Here is a 14,467-nt window from a genome sequence, read left to right as displayed (position 1 = left end):
TGGTTCCAAAGAGGATAGTTAGACTGTCTCAGTGGTAGCAGATGACAGAACAAGAAGCAATGATCTCAAATTGCAGCAAGGGAAGTTTTGGTTGGATATTAGGAAAACTTTCTCACTAGGAGGCTGGTGAAGCATCGGAATGGGTTACCTAGAGGCATGGTGAAATGTCCGTCCTTGGAGGTTTTAAGGCCCAGCTCGACAAAGCCCTGGTTAAAACGATCTAGTTGGGGCTGGTCCTGCTTTGAGCAGGGGTTGGACTAGATGACCTCCTGAGATCCCTTCCAACCCTCATTTCTATGATTCTATGATCCACAGAATGTAGTGAGCAGCAGGAACTCCTGGTGGGAGGAAGGGAATACCCTTCCCAGTAATGCCTGCAAACTTTGATTCTTTCATAATAATATGCACACCATCTCTTTGTCTGTTTACCTTTTATCTCCTCCGGAGGCTGAATTACTATGTCACACATGTAACTAGCATACTGAGCAGCCTACATGGGAGGAAAAGAGCCTACCCCTACTATCAGCTACTAATAATTCCTAGAGGTCCGGTGGTTTGTACTTTGGTATGAAGGTACTGTGTTCTAAGCTTACAGATGACCTATGATGAGGGATTGTTAAATATAGCAACTGATTGGTAACAAAGCAGCGAGGGTATATTAGACAGCAGTAACAGAGATAACTGACTGAAGTACCTGAACAAGACAAGGAGGATATGGAAAGATAATTCTGAATTGAGAAAGAAGTGGCCATCTTCAGAAAATGAGTGCTTAACATATTTTAGAAATTATACTGTCATGGGTTGTGTCTTGTCTCTTACTCTTGCATGTGTTGTGGTTAGAAACATTATCTTATGTTTATCTATGTGTTTGTGGCATGGATGGTACCAATTCATTCTAATTCCAAAAAATTAGAATAATTTAATGAAAACAAAACCCTTTAAAACATCCTGCCATGCCCAGAGGCAAACATTCAACAAACAGCACAGCTGCTTCACGCAACACATTAGTACAGAGGGTTTCAACCTTTTTTAACAAGTGTACCCTTTCTGTCTCAAAGTTCCAGCCAATGTACCCCTTTATATTAAAATTACTTGGGGGGGGGGGGGGCGCTAAGCATATGCATGCATGTGCCCTCCCCCACCCTTCCAGCAGGTAAGTCAAGGGGGGAAGGGAAAGGCCATGAGGGGAGCAAATCAAGGCTCCCACGGTGAGGGAGGGAGTGGGGCACAGACAAGGACAGGGCCTGGGGTGAATACCAAGTGTGTCCGCTGTCAGGCAGGCAGGGGTGTGGCGCAGCCTGGCGGCAGCAGGCACATAACATCCCACCACTCCCAGGGCAGCTGCAGCAGCCTGCAAAGCCCAGAACACTGTGGTAGATGCCTCTGCCCCATGCACAGATCGGGGGGCACATGCTCCACCAGGGTGCCCCCCTTATCCCCTATGACCTTTTTAAGTACCCCAGGGGTACACATACCCACAGTTGACAACCACTACATTAGTGAAAACAACTGCTTTCATAAATACTGGAGACTTGTCATATTTTTTAGCCTAGAATTTCACCGTTTGTATTTTCTCGAATTAGAATGTACTCTTTAGCGATCACCAGGGATCTGGGTTTTGTTTCCCATGGAAAAATGGAGTACAACGCAGATTTTTCCCTTTACCAGAGGAAAACGTAGACTTATTTTAATGGAAAAACCAATGGATTTTGCAGTTTTGCAAAGAGCGCTCTGTAGGCTGGCAAAGTTCCAGCCTGCACGGGGCTTGGAGGAGGGCAGTCAGGCAGGGGCAGCATGTGCATGCCCATGGCCACCAGGCAGCCTGGAGAGTAGCTCCCACAGGTAAGTGGCAGCAGGGGTGGGGGGAGGGAGGGAGTTGGGCATGGCTGTAGCTGGGGTTGCTGCCCAGCCGGGGGGTATGTGGTGCTTGGGGCCCGGGGCTCAACATGCAGCAGCAGAGCCCCAGCAGGGAGCATAATGCAGCCGTGGGCAGCTCATCTGCGGGGATGCAGCCAGCTCCCTACCACAGCACACACTCCTGGCGGGCAGGAAGGACCCGTGCCCCCCAGATCTGTGCAGTGGGCAGGTTGCCGGCAGGTTTCGGCTTGAGCTTCTGCCCTGCTGCCTTCCCCTAGGACTTCCACAGCCTGGTGGATGCAACCCAGCACTAGAGCTCAGCAGGGCCACTCAGGAAAGCTCCTTGCCATTGTGAGCGCTGCACTGCCCTGGTGACGCATCCCCTGCACACGTGGCAGCTGTGAGGGGCACAAACCTGTGCCGTTGCTCCCATGCGTGCAAGGAACACTTCACCAAGGCAGCGTGGGGCTCATGGCGGCAAGGAGGTCCCCACACAGCCCAGCTGTGCTTTGCAGCACTGGGTTGTATCCGCTGGGCTGTGGAGGCCCTGGGGGAGGGCAGCAGAGCAGGAGCCCACCCCCGCACCACACACAGATCTGGGGAGCATGGGTCCCCCTCCCCCTGGGCAGCGGCGGGGAGCTGGCCCCCTTGTCCAAGCCCACAGTAAGCAGGCAGCAGAGTGGGAGCTGGGCTCTGCTTTGCTGCAGCAGTGGACATTTAGCCAGGGTCAGGGAGCTGTGGACTCAGGTCCCTGGCCCTGTAGCCCTGGCAGCTGGGGGCTATGGAGGCTGTGGTGGGGAGTGAGGGGCACAAGCAGGGCCAGGGGAGAGTGAGGGATGGGGTGGGGCGGAGGGGGATTGAGGTACCAGCAAGGCCAGGGGGCTATGGTTGGGGAGTGAGGGGCACCAGCAGGGCTGTGGAGGCTGGGGGGGGGGCATTAGCAGGGCTAGGGGGGAGTGGGAGGCCTTTCATTTTAATTATGGATTTAATGGTGTTTATCAGAATTTTTGTGCTTTTTATGAGGGAAAACCAGGATCCCTGGTGCTCACCTGGCATCAGCAATAAATTGTTCTTCATTTAAGTAAAATAATATTCCTTTGAAAATGCTTTGGCTTTGGAACCTCTGCATTTGCCAGACAGAGCCTGGGTAGTTTGTCCAAGGAAAATTAAAAAACATAGGTTGTTCGGTGACAAGATTTTAACTCTGAAAGAAATGTCAAAAGTGATTGAACACTAATGTGTTTTATTTATACAGGGAATCCTGCTCTGCTGCTTAATGGAAGCAGCAGATGGCTTATTCAGGTAACATCCACCTTTACTGCACTAAATTGGACCCTACATTTTTTCCACATGCTGACAAACTATATTAAATTTCACTTATGCCAGAAGAACATAAAGTATCAATAATAGCATTTAAATTGTAGTAGGAAGATTGTGATCCTCACACATCAGGGTCCAAACCAGGCCAGCCCTAGGAACTCAATTGAAATAGGCAAGATAAAGGTTGGCAATAAGGGACCAAATTTTACACAAATTAGCACAAGAAATCTATAGAATCATAGAAAATAGGGCTCTAAGGGCCATCTAGTCCATCGATCCCCTGCCTGCTTAAGGAACTATTGTCCCTGTCTATGTATGTGTCTGCCCAGCCTATACTTAAAAATGTCACAATCAACCCTCTGCCACAACTACTGGATACAATGCTTGAAGCTTCACAAGCATCCTAATGTGCCCCAGGTAAAGCAGGAACACAATGCCCCTGTCCCTGTGGCACTCTAAAAGACTGAATCTAGATCTCCAGCCTTCTTGGGTGTGCCAGACAAGCGTGCACATGCAGCTTGCAGCGCTGCAGGCTGCATGCACCACACATGCAGGCATTCTCCATGCTGCCAATTTGCAGCACAATTGGGGGTTTTGACACCAGGAGATCACGGTGTCAAAAAACCCATGCCAGAAAAAAGTGGGGTGGTACATGCCTGGATTGCCACCGCTGCAGCCCCGGGAGGCCCCCAGGAAAGGCTGCCGGGGCCAGACGAGGTGCTGGCCCCAGCCTCCCCTACCCCACCCAAGACACCTTGCTGCATGCCCTGGAGACTTGCCACATGCCCCAGCATGTAGGGAATTCCTGGGGGCAGCTAGCAGTGACATAAATATGTGCTGCTGCTAGTTGTCCCCGGGGACTGCATGTTCCCACTCATGGGACATGCCCCTTGTGCCCCCTTTTAATCATGAAATTCTCCATCTGCTGATTGCCATGGTAGCAGACCCATGCCCAGTTGAGTATTGTTCTTTTATTTTTAAATCTGCTTGCATATTTTAATTTTACATTTCCAACAAGTTTAAGGACTACTTTTAACTTCTCTACATACGCCAGCAAAGCCTCCTATTGTAGCTGTAGCTTACACCAGTGAAAAAGTACTTTTGCTGGTATAGTCTACACCACTAGTTCTCAACCTTTTTTGTACCAGGACCTACCCCCCAACTCTGGTGGTGCCCCTTGCTCCTGACCTGCTGCCCCCTACCCCCAGGGCCCACCCCCACAGTGTGTGGGGTGCGGTGGGGAGTGTGAGGCATGGGGGAAGCACGTGCCCCCCAAATTTGCGCACCCACACCAGGCATGGGGCTGCAGCCTGGCTGGACCAGCACAGGCAGGAGCTGCCTCCACAGCCCAGCAAGTGGGATGCAGCTCAGGAGGGCAGAGCAAGGTGGCAAGACTCACTGCTGCCACTGCCTCCAGAACCTCTGCGCCAGCCATGCCACCAGCAGCACGAGGAACAGATAGGGGAGGCGGGTGGGGCACGTGGCTCTACCCCGCTGCCATGGCCTGGCTGCCACTGCTGCTCCCCTCAGTCCATGGCTCTGCCCTGGAGAGGAGGTGGGGTGGTGGGCAGTATTGCCTGTGGCCCCCACCCCTTTGACACATCATCTGTGCCTTTCCCCCTCACAGACTTACCTGCCGGGAGCTGCTGCCCATGCTGCCACATGCATGTGCATTAGGGCTGTGCAAAGCTTCAGTAGCTGATTCAATTCAGAGGAGATTCAGCCCAAATCTGAATCAAATCAGGAGACGCATTAATCTTTCCGAATCGAAGTGGAAGCGTCGGCAGCTGGTGCCTCCTGGGTCTGGGGGGGCACCTGGGGTCACCTCGTGGCTGAGCCCTGAGCCAGGGGTGCACAGGGAGTCCCCTGCGTGCTCGTCAGTGGGCCCAGATCCATGTCCACCACCGAGCACGCGGGGAACGCCCCCCTCCCTTCCTGTGGGACGCTCCATCTGCCTCACCATCTCAGTGTTCATAAGCTGAGTACCTCGAAGCATGTAGGAAAAACATATAAAGCTGTGGCCGACTCACTGATTCTCTGAATCAGAATTGAATCTTCAGATTCATATTCGACCAAATTGAATTGGGACAGTGATCCAAATCAGCAAATTGAATCAGTGTCCACTGACTCGGGCCAAATCTGAATCCAAACTGAATACTGTTCGCTTCGCACACCCCTAGTGTGCATGCACACATGCATGTGGCACACACTTTGCTCCTGCTCCCCCTCCCCCAGCTCCAAGCTGGAACTCTGCCAGCCTCCAAGGGGAAACCCATGATTTCCCACATTTTTCTCCTTTAAAGGAGAATCCACATTTAAAGTCCGTTGATCAATTTTTTAAAGTTTGTTTGTGACCCTTTTATATATTCTTGTGATCCACAGATTGAGAAACACTGGTCTATACTTGTCTGGCAAAAAAACTGAGGTATACACCAGAAACACTAATATGCCAGCAAAGAACGATCACCAAAAAAAATTCACCCATGTTGTTATACTAGCAAAAGTGTCTACCATGGGCCTGACCCAAGATTCATATCTCCACAGCCAGATGAGCTGAATAGAATATTTTAACCAGGATGAAATAAAAATAGTATTTTGGAAACAACATATGTTTGTGCTTTCACATCATCAGAGCCAGAGGCTGCTCTTGTGGCAGGGTTACACCAGTGTCATTTCATTGGTTTCAGTGGAGTTACACAGGTTTGAATAAGGTCAGAGGCAGGCTCTCTCTCAAGGCTATGCTCTGCTCTGGCAGTGGGAGAGAAATGGTTTAAACTAGTTGGACAGCACATTTTTAGTTGGTGAGGAAATCCTCTTGCAGTAGGAGTCTAGTTTCTAGCCCAGCCTTTGCCACTGGATTTCACCACTCTCTGCACTTACTGCCTTCCCACCCCGTCTGTGCCATCTATTCAGTTTGTAAGCTCTTTGGGACAACAACTGTTAGTATGTGCTTGGACAGTGATTCTCTGACAGCCTCAGAATAGGTCCTGACTGGAGCCTCCGGTGTAATAAAGTTTACTAGGAGGAAGCAAAGTGAAGTGGATGGCGCAAACTTAGTTAGCTCTCTTAAGTTTGGAGAGGGAGCAGCTGTGTCTGGACAGGTTCTCACTGTACTAACTCCCCCATTTACAAAGTGCTAGAGACTCAGGCACTTTCCCAAACCATCTTAATTTTTGCTGGTTACCAAGGTATTTCCAAAATCATTTTTGGTGTGTCCTGTAGAATGTTGGTGTATATTTTTGCTCTAGAAAGCTGTATGTGTGCACAAAAAATGCAAAACTCTACAACTCTTGGTTTTATTAGACCTTTTATTAGACCAACTAAGAAATCGCAAAAAAAAAATCTTTTTCTGCAAGCTTGTGAGCACACATGCCCTTCCTTAGACTCAGGGAGAATTAAAGATGGTTAGAAAATGTGTGTTCATACATGTCATTCTATCTATGAAGGGATAAAAACCTCGCAGGGTAGAAGTGGGGCAGCAGCTCTCCTGCCTTTATTTCAATTCTGCTAGTTCAACAAGTTTGCTGGGTCTAGTTTCCAGATTATTAAAGTTTAATTAAGACTGGTGCTGATTTGTCTTCTTACAAGCAGCAGCAGTTGTTCTCTTGCTGCAGGCTAGCTACAGTGCTTGTACTGTTAGCTCTCCAGATTTTCAAGTGTTGACTCTTTAATGCTGATGGATGTGTTTTGCTTTTGGCGTCTAAACTAACATGCTTCAGATCTGGAAGAGAGTTGACCTAAAAATCTCCATAGGCTTCTCTTGGTGGATTTTGTAGTAAAATTCTCCGTAATTTAAAAAAAAAAGGTCAGGTTCTAGCCTGACTTTTAATTGCAGTCATACTACTCATTTGCTGATATCCCTACCCACAGGGCATACATAAAAATTCCTCTCAAATCTAGCCTTAAAAGTTGACCTAAATCCTACCTTTCCCTTACAATAGCATTTTTCACATAGTTTCAAAAAGCAACAAATTATAGTGTAATACTTTTAGAAGAATGATGTACTAAGATTATTGCTAGTCTATATAGATATGAAATGAGGGGCTACTTTTAGTCCCAGGAAAAGTTCCTGCTGTGATCCAACAGAAGCTTTTGTGAGGTATATGCCATTGACCTGATTCTCTTTTCACTTACAATGGTATAAATCATCGGGGTGCCAGGCTTTCTTGGTGAGTGTCTTGATCACACAACCCCAACCATTCAGAGAGTCTTCTTTCCCACCCTTCTTCCTGGACTTAGGCTCAAGCATAGGCAGATCCATGAGGTTTAAAAAAGGGTTGGGAAGCAATAACCAACACACTACAAAGGTAGCATCACTCCCACACTCCCAGCTTTGCCCCCGTCCACTGAGCAGGGAGACCACAACATGGAAGCAGCAGCAGTCAGGTAAGAGTCGTTCCCACCCCCCCCCCCCAGTACATTTCCACTTTCTGCCATTTTGGCTACAACCGCATGGGGCAGAGGGGGGAGGATGGTGCTGTTTATGTATTTTTTTAATAAGCTTTTGTAGAACAGCAGGAATCCCTTCCAAGTGATGCCTCTGTTACAGTAGGGATGAGTTGTGGTATTGGCTTGTGCCAAGCCTCACCTTTCTGCCCAGCCAGCTCTCTAAGAGTGAAATGAAGGTGGTGTTCCTGGCTTTTCCAGAGGAGAAACTGCTCAGATCCATTCTCTACCCTTTCTCCATGCTTTGTCCCTCTCAGGTCAAGGACACATTTCATCAGACCCTGCAGCTTGCAGATGTCCTAAGTGCTTGACTTGTTTGTTCTCCAGCAATCCTGAGCCCATATCTTTCACCCTTGGCAAATGTATCTTATTTTGACATCTCTCTTCCACCCCTGTTAATGAACACTGAGGTTATTTAATTTTCCATGTACTTTTATCAATAAATTACACTCATGCAGGCCACTCATTTGTCTTCGTTAACTCCTTTCTTCTTCAGGTTTTTGAAAAATGTCTTGTTTAGCATAACCTTTTAGCAGTCTGACTTTCATTCCTCATATTTTTTGTTCTTTCCTTCATTCTGCAGAGTCCTAGTTCTCCTCTGCTGGGTGCTTTAATTGCTTGCTTTTGCTTTGTTTATTTGCATTGCAGTACCCATTTGCATTGCAGTACCCATCTCAGTCAGTGAAAAGATCCCTGGTGTGCTAGGTGCTGTACAAACATGAAGCAACCTTCCCCTCCCTTCCCCCAAAACAGTCGTTGCCCAGAGAGCTTGCCCTTCACTTTAATATTCATCTATAGTAAACATTTTTCTTCCCATTTTCCATCTCAAATGGCAGCTCATTCCATAGGAGATGGCAGATTCATTTTTAAGGTCTAATGTCATACTGTTACGTAATCACTGTGTATCCTCTGGCTTTATTTTCAGGCCCTCAACCCTGCAAGTAGCTCTGTCTAAATCTAACTTTTATTCTGGAAAATATCATTACTTAGGGGTTTCTTCCATTCCAGATAAACATGTAGCAGTTGCCAGTTCTTTGATTTCTTTTTGATCATCTCTTAATAAAACGTATTGCATTTTGTATAGCTCTTTTCTTCTGCAAGGATCACAAGTACTTAAGAAATGAATATCTAAACTGCACAGGCTTGGCTTCAGCCATTTCTGAGGTGAAATGTATCAACTCTTTGACAACTTAAAGAAACATTACACCACCATGTAGGGCAGAAAGATGATTACAGAATCATGTTGGCATAACTTTGAGGATTTATGCCATATTTAATCATGCAAGTTGGAACTACTTTATCCAGTGTGGTATGGGCATATATAAATTTACAGGAAAAGATTCAGCTGAAGTTCTGTAAACTTTACACTTTATATCATATGTGAACAGTAATGTTTTACGTTCATTTTTATTTGCATAGCATGGAAATACCACATAAGTTTAAGAGATATCAGAGAAACAGTATGGGTTTAAAAATATCTTGGGAAGTATTAAGCAAAAGAAAATGGAAAAATTGGGGTTAAGATGGCTGGCTAGCATGGAAACTCAGTACTTATCAGGTTCCATAAAAACCTCTTAACTGTCTAGCAAAACTAGTAGGTCCCAGGTGAAAAGCATGCAGTCCTCTGTTATAGAATGAAAATTCAATAAGTAGTCTGCTGGCATCTTTAGATGGTATCGTTTTCCAGAGAAGTTGGGATAAATTAAATAATTTAAATGGCATTGAGGAAAGATGATAGCTTAGCAAAAGAAGGTGTCTTAATGAAGACAATCACTCATGTGTTACTCTATCCTGGCACATTCATCATTTGCAGCTGAAAAGCAGTGTGGGACTTGAACTGAAATATTTGAACTTCAAGATATTGAAGCCCTTGAGCAAGAATTTGAGACAGCTCAGTGGGTGCACTGGACAACTTAGACCTATAGCCCATAATTAGTCTGGGGGGCGGGAAAAAGCCTGTACCCCAAAGCTATATTTATATAGAACATTTATACAGGACACAGATGGGGTTTAATTTTTAAAAAATGCTAACTTCCCTACTTAAATCTGGAAATGTTCTGTGAGCCACAGTTTTTACAAGGACTCTTTAACCCCACAGCGGGGGAAAGGGCAAATATGACAGAAACTGGTTTGAGGTTGGAGCATTCTAAACTCCACATTTCAGAATACATGACAGCAGGATCAGGCCCGTAGAAAAGGCTGTTACTGTCTCCCAAGCTAAAGTAATAATCCAGACATTTACTGTTTATCAGCATTGAAAGTCACCCCTTTAAAAAAAGAGCAACCTGCAGAGAGTGTCTTTCAGGATAAAGAAGAAATAATGGGGGCTGTATGCACTGTAACTCCAGTGGATCAACCCAATTTGAAGGGTTGATCTCTATTGTGTTTGTATAGTTCAGTGCCTGTTGCACAGAAATCTGCACAGGCAGAAGCCAGCACACTTGGCTGCCACTGCTTGGACCTTCATAAGGAGACTGAGCTACCTCTTGCCTCTACAGCAGTAATTCTCAACCAGGCTGCCATGAGGTCCCTTTAAGGGTGTCACAGCATACAAGCACCTCCACGTGATTCAGAAAGGAAACCCAAAGACGTCACATAGGAATCCATGGTGTCAAAAACAGTCTGATCTGTTGTGGTCGTTCTGCCGTTCCTTGGGATTAAGCCAGCAAGGATGAGGGAGGAACCCTGGTGTGCGGGCACCTTGAGGTCTCCACATACACTGTCCAGGCTTTTGTGTCCTGAAAAGGTCACTCCAGCTTCACTGGAATTAGGTTCAGCGAGTCTCACTCTATGGCCTTCTGCTGCCTTGTGAGATAGGGAGATGTCTACTACTGCTGCTAACCGCCTGGGCAGTTGGGGAAGGAGACTTGAGTCTGTCCAGCTCCCTCAGAGAGAAAACTTACTGCCTCTGCCCAGCAATCTGAAAGGTCCAAAGGCAAAAGGAAATCTTCTGTGGGAGGCTGGAAAACAGGAACAGGAAAGCAGATGGATCAGCCTCTAACTTTCTGCTTCTCCCAAAGAGATGCAGTGCCACTATGTTTAAATTTACCTTTATTTCACTTTTAGAAACCCTACCGGACTGGCAGCCCTGTTATTGTAAGCTGATTTTTTTAATTCTGTTACCATGACTCGAGGACTTTACAAGTGGGCCCCGTGCTGCCGGGCACGTTAGCTTACATGCTGTTTTCATTTAGTATCCTCTGTATTTCAGGACTGCCTCTAGTCAACACGGTTATGAAAACGCCATTGTGAAAGCGAAATCTATGTGCTGGATCTAACCTTGTCTGTAGATAGCCCTGCAAGCCAACTTTTAGTCAGCTTCTCAGCTGGTTGGAGGAACCGGAAGGACAGTATTGATCTGTGGGCGTTAATGCAGGTCCCAATAAGGTCCATCACCAGTGACCTCCTGTCCCCCCGCCAGCTCCAAATCTCTCTTGCCCTTCTTCCAGCCCTCTCTCCAAAAGCTAGCTTCCCCCCACCCCTCTTTCTTTCTCTTTCTCCCCTCCAAGCCTTCTGCCTTGACTCAGCCCCAGCTCTGCTTTCTGTGCCTGAATGACTGCCCTAAAGGGACAGAGCTAGAGATTACACTTGAGGGATGTAAATCAGATGGGGAGGCCTACACTTACAATCTTTGTGTGCCTTATCGTTATACGATTCCTACCCAGCCACAAACTGTGGCAAAAAGAAAGACCCATCAGGTAACCTAGCCCTTCATTATGGCTTTTATCCCTGCCAGTCCTCCAGCCACTAGAGGGTGATTGATCTGCACTTGAGCAGGTGTGATGCCCCATACAGCGGGGGGCCATGGGTGACACAATTCCTCCGGGACTATTCTTCAGGCTAATGGGTTTCACAGCCATTTATCTTCCTGCTATTAGGTCCAAATTTTCCTTTGTCCATTGTCATCCTTCTGCTCTGCTGTTGGCCATTCCTCCCTTCACCCTCCCTTCCAAAGCAATGCCTCTACCCCTGGGACGCTTACTTTCTTCAAATACTTGGAGACAATATTGATCATTTCAAAGGCTCCTTACAAAAATGACTCTTTCTGTACCACCCCAGCCTCTAATCCCTCAGCCTGCTGGCAGCTGTCCCTGTCCATCGAGCCACCTTCCTGGTTTGCATTCCAAATGCTTCATGCGCTGCCTTCGACAGGGCTCATTTGTCAGCGTGGAGGAGAGCTGGTGGGGTTAATATTTTGAATGGCGTCCTGCTTGAATATAGCCCTTGCCTGAATTAATAATGTTAATGTGCTCTGCCACACATGGAAGGGAAACTGCTAAGAGTGGGCAGCATGCACTTCAGAGACAGACTATAAATCCACAGGGTGCATATCCATAAATCCAGTGCCTGTTCAGATTATGCAGGGCTTTGGAACTGGTCCTGGCATCTCATGGACAAACACACACTTGCTCGCTTTCTTGCTTCCTCTCAGGTTCTTTAATACTTTGGGAGAAAAGGGGACTGATGTGAAAACCAGCTGGTGTCCTCAGCTCTCTCACACTTGCTCCAGTTTCACACTGTTGTGATTTAAGATTAACAAAGCAGAGAGTTATAACAGACATTCCCGTTAGTGCCTTTGCTCACCCTTCCCTCCCCCCACCATCCCTTTGCCCTCTATGTGGACAGTGGTCCACCCTTTCTTAAGAAACCCAGACAGCAAGGAAGCCAGAACCCCCTTGCATGCGTTTTTTTTTTAACATTGAGATGTGTCTTACTGATTTCAGATTGCCTCAAAGAGCCTACAGCCAGCACACCGCTCTGTTTTGCTTTAAAGGACCTTGACATGGAAGCTAATAGGCAATGCATCCAACTGGACAAGACTCTTGAGTGTACCTTGTTCAATAGCCTGTCTTTCATAGTTTCATAGTGCTCAGGGTTGGAAGGGACCTAAACAGATCATCAGGTCCGACCCCCTATGCTGTCCCTCTGCTCTATAGGGCAGCAGCTCCATAACTGGGACCTGGACAACAGAGAATCTCAGCACAGGTCACTGAAGGAAACGTGGGCACATTCTCCAGCCGCAGCTTTTGCATACAAAGCAACCCTGCCAGACTGGACAATTTCACCACAACAGGTGAACAAGAGAGAAAAATAAATTGAGGTCTCTGAGCTCCAGCCCACCACATCTGACAGGTGTGGATGCAACTCAGAGACTGAGTAGCAGCTGCTATGGCCTGCAGCTGAGCACAAGCTCTAGGGAGCAGGATGAGGAGAAGGTCCTGGTGTCATCTCTCTGATCTCTCAGTATGATCCAAGGGAAAGGCAGAGTAAGAATGAATTCTGGATTATAGGACTGACATTTGTGGGGTTGAAATGCAGCAGTAGCTATGAGCTCGCTGAGGTCACTATGCTCTTCTTTCTAATGTAATGACCGGCTCTGTTATTAGGGAGAACTGGATTCACACAGGGACAGCTGAGCCATCCCCAGTTTTTTCTGAACTAACAGTCCTGGCAGTGCTGGGGAGGAGCAGTAAGTGATTTGCTCCCTGTGTCCTTGCTACTGGCAAGGAAGAGAGGGGAGCTGACTACCTCTGAGGGGGATGACCCCTGATCACCTGAGTCAGAGTGATAATTGCCACCTGGGCACAAGGAGTAGTTGTGGGCACAAGGAGGAGTACACGAGAGAGGAAATACTCTCCCTTCTTCCCCCAGCACTTGCTGCAAACATGAGGAGAAAATCGGCGTGACTGGAATGAGCTTCAGTTGACTCACTTTAGTATCTCATTCCTGCTGTTCACTATTCTCAGAGCCTATGGTTACCTCTATGATTTATCCCCTGTGGTGAGCTGCTGTGATTTGTATTAACACAGCATGTAAATGGAGATCAGTGTCCCATTGTGTTAGGTACTGTACAGAGAACCCGCTTACCATCTACATGCATAAGACAGAGAGGAAGAAAATGTCACTAATCCTATTTTACAGTGGAGAAATGAGGCACCGAGAGCACCGTTAACCCTTGCAGTCCCTTCTAAACCTAGTATTCTCTTTTTCTATAACAATCCTCAGGGAAAAGATCACTCCCTTCTCTGATCTAGTCAGTAGCCTGTTTCAGATGCACCTGAATCAGCACTCAGATTAGCCCGCAGGCCCATAGCTCTGAGCCCAACTCCTGGTCCCCATCTTCCTTGTTGCTGATGGTTTGTATCCAGCTCCCCTTCTGGCTCAGTCATTCAGCTGCTACGGGTAGCCCTGGAAAGCTTTGATTTAGTTCCCTAATCCATCATTCTCATTTGTTTATTTTTGTTTGGATCCTAACAGGAAGAAAAACTCAGGACTAAGGGTAGGATTGTGCCACCAGAGTGAACTCAGCCAGGGCCTTTGCTAATAGCCCTTTGTGTGCTGCAGTTCTATTAGTCAAAGAGCCATACTGCTAGCATCTGCTCACGAGCGAAAGTTGGATCGTCACTTCAGAGTTCACCAGCATGCAAATCTAGAGACCAAGCCGGGAGGAATGACCCCCTCCTTGCTCTTCTACATACAAGCTGCACAGGAAGGTTCCTGCATTTACACATAGACTGTTTAGCATTGTATATCCCCTGGAGGATGTAGTTTAGGTTTTTAAGAACTGCTCATATATTCTCCACCCTCTTCTTGCAGCAAAGAACAAAAGAGCGGGCAGTTCCCAAGGGAATCAGTTTTTCAGTTAAACAAAGTTCCTGCTATATAGATGAGACAGCAGCATCTACTTTCAAGGATTTGCTATTGTCAAAAAAGTGAAGCTGTTAGTCATCTTGTCTGCTACCTATAAGGCTTTGAGTCATATCAGCTCAATTTACTGACAAAAGCTCACATTTAGAAATTTCTAGGAACTGATATAATTTTTGCTAAGAATTTTTGTCTCTTT

At 46.9% G+C, this 14,467-nt stretch overlaps 1 protein-coding gene across 12 annotated transcripts in view; it reads right to left on the bottom strand.

The window, feature by feature from the left end:
- Positions 1 to 14,467, bottom strand: part of TLR5 (toll like receptor 5) — a 158,271-nt gene that overhangs the window by 73,472 nt on the left and 70,332 nt on the right. Inside the window, exon 5 of one of the 12 annotated variants that reach the window (XR_016442497.1) lies at positions 6,468 to 10,583. The exons of 10 other annotated variants lie outside the window; for them this stretch is intronic. The gene's annotated coding sequence lies outside the window, so the exon portion shown is untranslated. One more of the 12 variants, XR_016442496.1, reaches the window with a different exon arrangement.

This window comes from Crocodylus siamensis, chromosome 1 (assembly GCF_052110815.1).
Source record: "Crocodylus siamensis isolate JL-2025a chromosome 1, ASM5211081v1, whole genome shotgun sequence".
Lineage (NCBI taxonomy): Eukaryota > Metazoa > Chordata > Crocodylia > Crocodylidae > Crocodylus > Crocodylus siamensis.
The sequence above is the reverse complement of the archived record's forward strand: the minus strand, read 5'-3'. Positions and strand labels throughout refer to the sequence as shown.